Raw genomic sequence first — 10834 nt, 5'->3', positions numbered from 1 at the left:
AGTTTATACTACCCATTAGGAATGTATGAGATTGTTTAATTTTCCACAGCCTTGTTAATAAAATGAGTTATCAATTTTGGGGGTGGTTGCCAATCTTAGTAATTGTATGTTTCTTTCTTTTGTTTTCTTTCATTCATTCTTTCCTTCTTTCTTTCTGAACAAAATGGATTCATTTCTATTAGACTACCTGATAGAAAAGATAGTGTGATATGGATGGATAGCATGAATAACAAATGATACTATGTATTTTATTTGAAATAAAATGCTTACACAGCTCAATGGGCCACTTGGAAACAAACTCTTGCTTGACCATATTACTGAGCAAAAACAAAGTCGAAGCACAAATACTCTTCTTTTTTGACATGTATTTGGAGATAGGCGGGAAGACACTATCTGGTTCTTCAAAAGACTGTTCTTCCCTTAAGGCCTGGCCATAGACGTGTAATCAATGTTAACCCGCCATCACCAGTTATCATATCATATCATATCATATCATATCTCATATCATATCATGTCTATGTCAGCTGTGTATTCTGAGATTACATACAAACCTGTGTATAACCAATATACTTTGGAAAAGCTGCTATACCACAGTTATACTTGAGTTCTTGACAGGCAGGGCAGAGGAAGAGTAATTTGGAATAAGTTTTACATCCTGTTGAGAAGAAATCACCAATATTCCCTTAAATAACAGGTTAGAATAGAAAGATACTGCATGGAAGTTATCCTTTTCACTTTGGTTCATTAGTTTTTGTTTATGATTTACACAGTTGCTTGATTCATTTGCTTATAGCGTAATCCTGCCACAAAGTATAAAAAGGGCAGGATACTTATTATTCCTTCAACATCTACATTTTTCAAGTTTTATACACTACATCCACAGTATGTCAGCAGTTCTTGAACATTTTTAAAAATAAATGAATAAAACTCTTCTAAAAATGCAGATGTCTATAACTGCAATGATACTAGATGGGAAGGAGACAAGGGAAGGAGAAAAAGCAAACATGTTCATATGCAGGGAATGTGGTTAAAACCTTTGGATTTAAAAACATGTTTCCCAGAAAAGCTGTAACTTCCTTTGCCTTCCAAAAAGGACCTGAAATGTCCCAACTCAATCATTGGAAAACTACAGTTATGAGATGCCATAAATGATCAAAGCAGTCAGAGAGAGAAGGATGTGTCTTTTATTTAGCTATAGTTTGTAGCATAGCCTCTTTAGCTGTTGGTGGATTAGAAAAAACCACTGAATTACCAGAAGTGCTTGGAAGGATAGGGGTAGAAAGTAATGAACATAATACCTTGTCTAAATCAGTAACAGGGCTTCATGGCCCAGGAAAATTTTCTAAACAGCAAAATGTCTCTAAGGTAGATCTCTCTCTCTCCATCATTAAGTGTAGCACAGAATTAATAACAACCAAAAAGATTTACATGTAGATATAATGATAACAGAAAATTACAAGGCAGAGAACATAAAAGAATCAAGACCATGCTATAGATTTTACAGTATTCTATGAAGCTGGAAAACCTATTAACTTTGAAAGCCCTAGCAAAATATCACTCTTGCTTATAAATCACTTATTTATCATATGACCACATATTGAATCCTTGTCTTTCCTCATACTGAAGAATCCTACACTCAGCCTTTAAGCATTCTGCATTTCTTTGCCAATCTGGGTAGATGAGTATCTTGTTACAGTCGATTTTCCTGTGGGTAACTGGAAGTTGCTGGCACAAGGCCTGGAATGTGGTATCTGACATTGTTTGATAGTTTTCACTAATTGCTGTCTGATACTCATTTTCTGCATTCCCTATGATTTAATAAACTCCTTGGCAGTTTGGACTTCATTTGAAACAGTTAGTGAATCCTGTACATCTTGAAGACTAACCAACTGAACGTTGCCACCTTCATAATAGTGAATCTGAAGCACTCCAACCACCTGGGCTGTAGGTGGTGTGATAATGAACTTCCACTTCAACGACCACTTCAGAAGTTTTAAGGCTGAAACTGGTGGCTTTCAATGCATGCAGGAATAGTCTGTTGCCCATCTATAGTTTTAGCATAAACAGTACAGAAGCCGCTGGAATAATGATCTTTCACGTGGCTGTTAAAGCAGGGTCACAGGATTCTCTCCAAGACTTCAGACCTCCATCTACTTCCTGTGGCTTGGAGTCACTTGCTTTTTTCCATACATTATCAAATTTAAAGGAAATTTTGTTTCTTGGATCTAGAAATCTGCTATTACCTAGGTCACCTTGCTCTGTAATTAAGACCTGATCTTCATATCCTTCTCTGTCTTCACAGGCATGTTATACTGGGCAAATGCATGTGCTGCCCCATTGCTGAGGAGAGTGTCATTATTAAGTATTAGTCAAATATCATTGAATACTTCATTAAATTCCCATGTGGGAGCATGAAGGATGAATTTAGCAGCTATGTACACCTTCTCCTCATCCAATGCTCAATCCTCAAAGTCAGCCATCTTGGGCTGCTCTCTGCAGTTTTCTTATTATGAGACAGGATGAGCGTCTTTGGGGGCCATATATGTTTTCCTTTTCTACCTTTTGTCTGTTCATGAAGCTTGCCCATTTTTCTATTGGGATGCTGGTCTTCATTGAATTCTAGGGCATCTTTATGGCATTTGAATCTTGAATCAGAGTTAGGAAGGATTTCTCTGAAACTTTAAGGTTAGAAAGGAATTCTTTCATGTTTGTGTCGCGTGCTTTTTATTATTATGTTTTACATTTAAATAATTAATTTATCTCTAGTTTATCCTGACCTACAGTGTGAAGTATGAATCTACTTTATTTTTTTTCAGATGGCTACCTGAAAAAAAAAAAAAACAGTCCCAACTGTTTACTGAATTGTTCACCTTTTCTCCAACCAATTTAAGATGCCATCTTCATCATATCCCAAACTTCAATATTTATTTGTTTCTACTTACGGATATTCTGTTCTGTTAATTGGTCTGCATTTATAGTTATGTGACAGTATCCTTCACTTTTAATTATCGAAGCTTTAAAATGTTTTTTTATCCTTTGTTTTCTCCTCTTTATTCTCAATGTAGTGTATTAGGTTAATGGATAACACAGTAATATAATAATAATTATATTATTATTATTATATTAAACACAAGAGCAATAATGGAATAAACTTCTTGGTCAGGTGCTTGCCATTTATTTTTTAATTTTTAGTTTTTAAATTTCCAACATTTATTTTAAGTTCAGGGGCACATGTGCTGGATGTGCAGTTTTGTTACATAGGTAAAATTGTGCCATGGTTGTTTGCTGCATAGATCATCCCTTCACACAGGTATAAAGCCCAGCATCAACTAGCTATTCTTCCTGATCCTCTACCTCCTCCCACTTCCTACCCTCCAAAAGGCCCCAATGTGTGTTGTTCCCCCTGACATGTGTCCATGTGTTCTCATCATTCAGCTCCCACGTATAAGTGAGAACATGCTTTAAAATGTCTCAATGTCTGTAAAGCTACAGACATTAAAACATTGTTTAATTTCCTGGTCATTTATGCTTTTTTTAAATATAAACTTAAAATGAACTTGTGTAATGAAAAAAAAGTCTGTGCTGATATTTTCATTGGTATTACGTTCAATTGACAAATCACTACATTGTACAGGGTAGCAATAAAGCTCAGAAACATAGGCAACTATCCATAGTAATGATTTGTTGGCATTATGTTGTAATGCATGATATTTACATAGTTTGGATTCTTGTCCCCTCCAATTCCTGGGTTAAAATGTAATCACCAATGTTGGAGGTGCAGCCTTGCGGGAGGTGTTTGGGTTGTGGGGGTGTATCTCTCATGAATGGCTTTGGTGTCCTCCCCATGGTAATGAGTGGATTCTCCCTCTGGTAGTTCACACCAGAGCTGGTTGTTCAGAAGTGTGGGACTTCCCCTGTCTGTCTTGCTGCTTCTCTCACTAGGTAATGCATCTTCTGCTCTCCCTTCACTTTCAACAATGATTGTAAGCTTCCTGAGGCCCTCACCAGAAGCCAAACAGATGTGGATGCCATGCTTGTACAGGCTGCAGAACCATGAGCCAATAAACCTTTATTCTTTATAAATTGCCCATTCTTAGGCATTTCTTTCTAGCGATGCAAACAGGCTAACACAGATATCTTCAATGTTTATTTCTCATTGGTATTGCATAGTTCAATGTCCTATGCAAAATCACAATAACACAGTGTGTTAATGCAGCATTTCCAGCAATCTTTACACAATGCTCTGTGATGAATTTCCTCAGGAGTTTTATGTCTGATTTTCACTGAATAAACTGCTGCCTTTAGTATACCCCAGCAAAGGTAATCAAGGTGGTTCAATCTGCTATATATAGTAATATGATATGTATATACCATATAAAATATTTTTTCAAATTTTACGCTTTCAGAAAAACTAGAGATGACCTATGCAGCAAAAATATTGCCACAGATCAGAAGAGACTAAGGAGCTAAAGACAACCAATATGCAGCAGAGAACACAGGATTGGAAAGTAAAACAGGAAAAGAACTTTTTTAAAAAAAATGGTGAAGTCCAAATAAAGTCTGGGGTTTTGTTCAAAGTAATGTATCAATGTTGGTTTCTTTTTTCTTGTAAATTATTTTATTTCTTCCTTGATGATTTAGAGGAACTATCTTCAAACCAGTACAAATATTTGATACATAATACCTGGCCATTTTCTAACCAATTGAGCAATTTGTTGCAATAAGCTGCCTCATGCCTTTCAGCAAGAAATACATTATATTTAAATAGTAAAGACATTACATAATGAATTAGGACACAATTAAAATTTCCTTTAAATATTTCTTTGGGGGAGAGGACACCACACTTCTACTCAATGAAGAGAAACATGTTTATAGTCCAAATATATTTAATTTTTTTAACACCTATTATGCCATGAATACATAAGGTTCTAGCAGCTCACGCTCCTTCCTATTGGTTCTCACAAAGTGGGCTTCTCTGGGTGGAGCAGGCTGGTGCTTCAGTTTAACCCAGTACCTTTGTCTTTGGCTTCTTGCTTTTACTGATAATTTTCCTTCATGCATACCAGTAAGCTATCTTGTCTCTTAGAGTGCTTAATGTGTTCAATACACACATTAATTCTCTTGGCAAGAATCTTGCCCTTAACTTGTTTATTTACAACAATGCCAACAGCATGCTGGGCAACATTGTAGGCTCTTCCAGCTTTGCCATGGTAACATTTGTGAGGCATTTCTTTTTGAACAGTACCTATTCCCTTGATGGCCAGGGAATATCACCTTTCTTATACATTTGCATATACATGGCCAAAGGAACAACTCCATGTTTTCTAAAAGGCCTAGAGAACATATATCGGGTGCCTCTCCTCTTTCCCTTTATGTTTGTCATTTTGGCAAATTACTGGAAGATGGTGGTTCCTGCTGAAAGGATGGATTCTCAATTTTTGATAAATATACTACTGTGTTGTTAGATAATGGCATTAAGAGAAACTGAAACTGGATAAGGATTATAAGACTGTTCTCTGTACTACCTTTGCTACTTTACTGTGAATCTGAAATTATTCTAAAATAAAAAGTTTATTTTTAAAGAAACAGTATTGCTAGATGTTTTGAACACCTTGTACTGTAATGCTGTGTTTATCTTCCTCACTAGACTCTGAATACCACCAGAGCATGGACCATTCAGCATTACCCCTGGGCTCAACAGTAGTTAGTTACTGTGGGTAACCTTAGGATGATGAAGACAAGCCAAGAAGACATTTAGAGGTTCTGAAAAAGCACCAACTTGTTCTATTCCCTACATTAAGTTACAAACCATTCAATTTAATAAAACCAAATGTGCTGCTAGTAAGCATTTATTTTTATTTTCTGTATCTTCCATCCAGGCAGATTTAGAGAAAAAATATATATTTAGGTAACCTGTCCTAAAAAGCTGACAGCCCCCTCTTTTCTCCACCCCTTGGCCTTCTTTATTCATTTTTAAAAATACTCTTTCTCCTTGCCCCAAAGTTTTTGGCACAGCAGTTTTGGAGAAATGGAATGAATGTTAGGCTTGGAGTAGAGAACTGGGTTCTCATCTGGACTCTCACTTTCTGGCTATGTAACCTTGGGTAAGTTACCTAATCTCTGTAAGCCTGTTTTTCCACCTCCCTAACAGGACTAAATGAGAATGCACTAAGTCTAAGATACTAGGCTGCTTTCTGCACTTTGTGAGTCTGTGATTTTTTTTTCTGGCAATCTTTCTCTTTCTCGAGCATTCCTTGGTAAATGGTACCACTCCCTACCCACTTGCCCAAACCAGAACCTGAGTCATTCGTGACTCCTTCCTCTCTCTAACACCACCTTCCTACATGTCAAAGTTGTCATTAAGTCCTATAGCTTCTATTTCCTAAATGTTTATCTGAGTCATCTTCCCATCTTGCCTGAGTTTCTCCCCAGACAATTGTTAACAGCCTCTAAACTAGTCTCATTGCCTTCAGATTTGTTCCTCAGTTTTCATACCACTGCCTAATTGATCTTTTAAATGCAAAACTGGCTCTGTTACTATCCAACATAACATTTTCCTGTGGATTCTCATATCCTTTATGGTACATTCAAAATGATTAGTATCACATTGTGATCCAGGCTGTGAGTATCCATCCAGTTTCTTTCCTCTCCAGTCCCTGCTATATCCTTGTGCTTTAGCTGTCTCCAATTACTTGCAGTTGCCAGAAATCACTGTGCATTCTCTCACAATTGTGCTACTCCCTCTGTCTGAAAGATCTTCCTTACCCATTTTTAACAATTTGCTAAGCTAGTGGTCAGTTCCCGTTTCTCATCTTAATCTGACCTATGGGCAGCATTTGACTCATTTAATTGCTTCCTCTTTGATTTATTTTCTTCACTCAGCTTTCAGAATACCAAACATTCCTGGTTTTCCTTCTATTCCACATCAGTTGCTTTTTCTTATTCTGTGCTGATCCCTTCTCTCCTTCCCAATCTACTGACACTGAAATGTCCCAGGGCTCACTCCTTGAATCACCTTTTTTCTACTCTAACTAGAACAATCATTTGCTTGGTGCTCTCATTCAGTCTCAGGCTTTAGACACCATCCATACAACAATGATTCCCAAATGCATTACTCCAGAACAGACCCATCCCTTGAATTGCAGGTTTGTATATCCAACTTCCTACTCATCTTTTCTTTTTTCTTTCTTTCTTTCTTTTTTTTGAGACAGAGTTTTGCTCTTGTTGCCCAGGACGGAGTGCAATGACACAATCTTGACTCACTACAACCTCCGCCTCCCAGGTTGAATTGATTCTTCTGCTTCAGCTTCTCAAGTAGCTGGGATTATAGGGGCCCACCACCCTACAGGTGGTGGGATTATAGGGACCCATACCTTACAGGTGTGAGTCACTGTGCCCAGCCTTATCTTTCCCTGAATGTCAAATAGACATCTCAAATTTAGTGTGGTCAAAATTAAATTCCTGATCTATCCTTTCCAAAATGACCCTGTCCTCAGTGTTCCCATCTAAGTTGATGGAAACTCCATTTTTCCAGTTTTTAAAGCCAAAATCCTTGGAGTCATTCTTAATCCCTCTCTTTTTTTTTCCCACCCATGTGCAAACTCTTAGGAAGTTCGACTGGTTTTAACCTCAAAATAGATCCAGAAGGCTATAGTGTTTTATGATCTCTGCTGATATCACCTTGGTTTGAATCAGTGTCATCTCTCAGATTACTGCAAGAGCCTCTGTGTCAATTCTGGGTCACTTTCAGTTGATTGTTTTTTCTCCTTGTTATTGTCATGTTTTCTTGCTTCTTTATTTGTTGGCTAAGTTATAATTGGATGCCAAGACATGACGAGTTCTACCTTGTTCAGTGCCAAATATTTTTGTGTTCTTATAATTTTTCCTGAGCTCTGTTCAGGGGTGCAGTTAAGTTGCTTGTGGTTTCATACTTTGTGATCTTGCTTTTAAGCTTTGTTAGATCGGACCAAAGCTGTGTTTAGTCTAGGGCCCATTGCTCTCCACCAGTTAGGTAAATCTCTTTTCAGTACTTTATGTAGTGCTCAGAGAATTGAGAGAGTTTCCAGCCTGGTAGTTGAGAGTAGGCACTATTGCTAGTCTTGTGAGAGTATCAGGTACTGTTTGTTCTATCAGGTACATGCTTATGCTGATCAGTACTAGGAGAGGTTTAACTAGCAACATATCAGGTGTTTATTTCTCTAGATCATCATCATATTAGCTAACTTTTATTAAAGACTTCTTATGCAGAACTTAGTCTGTAGTTAGACTGGGGTTAATCCCTCTTGTTCCTTCTGTTGTAGGATGAGCCGTTGATGACCAGCACTGTGCTAAGCATGCTAGTTTATTTAATATATTAATCCCATGAAGAGAGTGCTGTTATTATTATTATTCTCATTTACAGATAAAGAAACTGAGGTACAGAGAGTTTAAGTAACTTGCTCAAGGATAGACACAGATAGTAAGTGGTAAACTGAAATTTCAGCCTAGAAGGTTTGACTTCAGAGAATGAGTTTAAATTGTGAATCATCGGGCACTAGGATAATTGGAAATACAATCAGGATTCAAGCTGATGATAAATCTGTCATTCCATCTCTCCCCTGTAGCAGCCAATCAGCCTCTAAGACACATACAAGTCCCTCCCTCTAAGCTAAGGACAAGGAAGTAGGGGTGGCAGATGGGAGGAAAGAAAGAGAAGGTATGTATAATTATTGAGTTGTCACAAATTGCCATTATCCTGTTTGTCCCACAGAGCCCCTTAGTCTCCCATTTTTGAGGTGGTACCCAATTCTTCATAACAAATATAGGAGCCTAGTGACAATGTTGTTGCCCGGCAAGTATGGGTGCTGACAAGGCCTCTTGTGCAAGAAGCAAAGACCTCCAAAGGATATTAACAGCTTTGTCCGGGCCCACCAGTACTGGCATTACACATTTGGGAACAGAGTTTAGGGGTTATTTTCTCCTGTTTCATGTATCTCATTTAATGAAAACCAGTTTCCTTCTCCATCTCCGTATCCACATGCTGCAGTGGACTATAATGTCTAAGAAGTTCCTCTCCTCAGCTATCCATGTCCTAGAAAATGTGCTCACATTCTGCTCTTCCTTCCCACATCCAGCCAGTCACTTGCCCTCAGAGGGCTGTCTTCTGATTTGATTTATTTTCTCATAAGTATTCGATAATTTCTCCCCAACCAAGTAAAAAACGTTTCTAATCCTCTTGAGGTTACATCTTCCTTGTTCCCTTTGTGTAATGACAAATTGGCTCTTGCAAACATTTAACTGGAGCACTCTGCAAATGCTCTGAGTTTTGATTGCAGAGAGCCTCCAAATTGAAAGGATCTATGTATACGGTACTTTCCTAAGATATATCAGGAACAGTACGGCAATAGAAACACAAGACAGAGTTTGTGTCTCCACGTCTGTGAAATATTGCCCTAGGAACTGGCTACTTCTTTTGCAGAGGGCACTGTCACAAATTTTCACGGACACTTACTCCTGAACCCTGAGCATTGGCCACTGCTACTTCCACCTGCCTCTAATCAGTAGGCTGCCAGCACCTTCCAGAACATTGCTGTACCAGCACAGACCAATTTTAATCAGAGTCTCCTCTGTTCGCTAACTTTAGACCAGCAGATGCCACCAAGCCTCATTTCTCCAATCTCAATACTGCCCCAAATGCAGGAACTTCTGGCTATTATTTTCTTGTTTCCTCTCCATTTCTGACTCTGCCCAACTCTTTTCTTGAATGCACTCTGGATTTATGTTTCATACTTTAAATAAATCTCCCCTGTATCCTCCCACTTTGTTTTCAGTGTTCACTCCAGCTCCTTTTCTTAATTGTAGCAATACAAGAGAACTAGGTATCATTCCTTATTTTTACCAAGTTCACCTAAAGGCAACATTGCCCCACAGCATTATCCAGTAGATGATTCTCTCATTGTCATACCCCAAACACCATGTAGACCTGGGGGCAGAGACCTCATTCTCTTCATTTCCTGGATGAATATAACACAGCAGTTAAGAGCTCCAGCTCTACAGTAACAACTCAGCTTCCAGTTTGAATCCTAGTGTTTCCACTTACTAGCTGTGTGACCTTGGGCAACTGAATTAACCTTTCTAAGCCTGTTTTCTTAGTTATAGATAAAGATAATAAGCCTGTTCCACTACTGTTGCTGTGAGGATCAAGCTTAAATGATGTAACAAGGCTGGGTCTGGTGGTTCAGGCTTATAATCCCAGCACTTTGGGAAGCTGAGACATAAGAATCATTTGAGCCTAGGAGTTCAAGACCATCCTGGGCAACACAGCAAGATCCGGCCTCTACTAAAAACAAAAAATAGCTGGGCATGGTGGTGCGTGCCTGCAGTCCCACCTACTCAGGAGGCTGACACATGACGATCGCTTGAGTGCAGGAGTTTGAGGCTGCAGTGTAGTATGATCATGCCACTTCACTCCAGCCTGAGTGACAGAGCAAGACCCCGTCTCAAAGAAAGAAAAACAATGAGGTAACATTTAAAGTGCCTAATATTGATCCTACCAGAGGAGAACCTCCACACAAGTATTATCACTATTATTATTACTTTCAGATTATGACTCCTTCACCCTCTTAGAAAGGCCCTTTGACTCATGGAGGGAGGGGAACAGTGAGACAAACTTCTGAGACAAACTTTGTTTGACTCATGACAGCTGTCGAGAGCCTAAATAGAATATAACCAAGAAAGAACCAGAAGACAGAAATGGGAACGTGGTTAGAGCTTCCAGAGCATATAACAGAAAGCATATCCAAGTTTCTCTCTTCTTGAGCACCACCATGTGGTACAATTAGAAATGTAGGACCAT

At 38.5% G+C, this 10834-nt stretch overlaps 1 pseudogene; it reads right to left on the bottom strand.

Annotated features, from left to right (window-relative positions):
* Positions 1–1643: 1643 nt before the first annotated feature.
* On the bottom strand, positions 1644–2480 carry LOC116544058 (annotated as a pseudogene).
* Positions 2481–10834: the final 8354 nt, after the last annotated feature.

This window comes from Sapajus apella, unplaced genomic scaffold (assembly GCF_009761245.1).
Source record: "Sapajus apella isolate SASKATOON/1434 unplaced genomic scaffold, GSC_monkey_1.0 scaffold204, whole genome shotgun sequence".
NCBI lineage: Eukaryota > Metazoa > Chordata > Mammalia > Primates > Cebidae > Sapajus > Sapajus apella.
The sequence above is the reverse complement of the archived record's forward strand: the minus strand, read 5'-3'. Positions and strand labels throughout refer to the sequence as shown.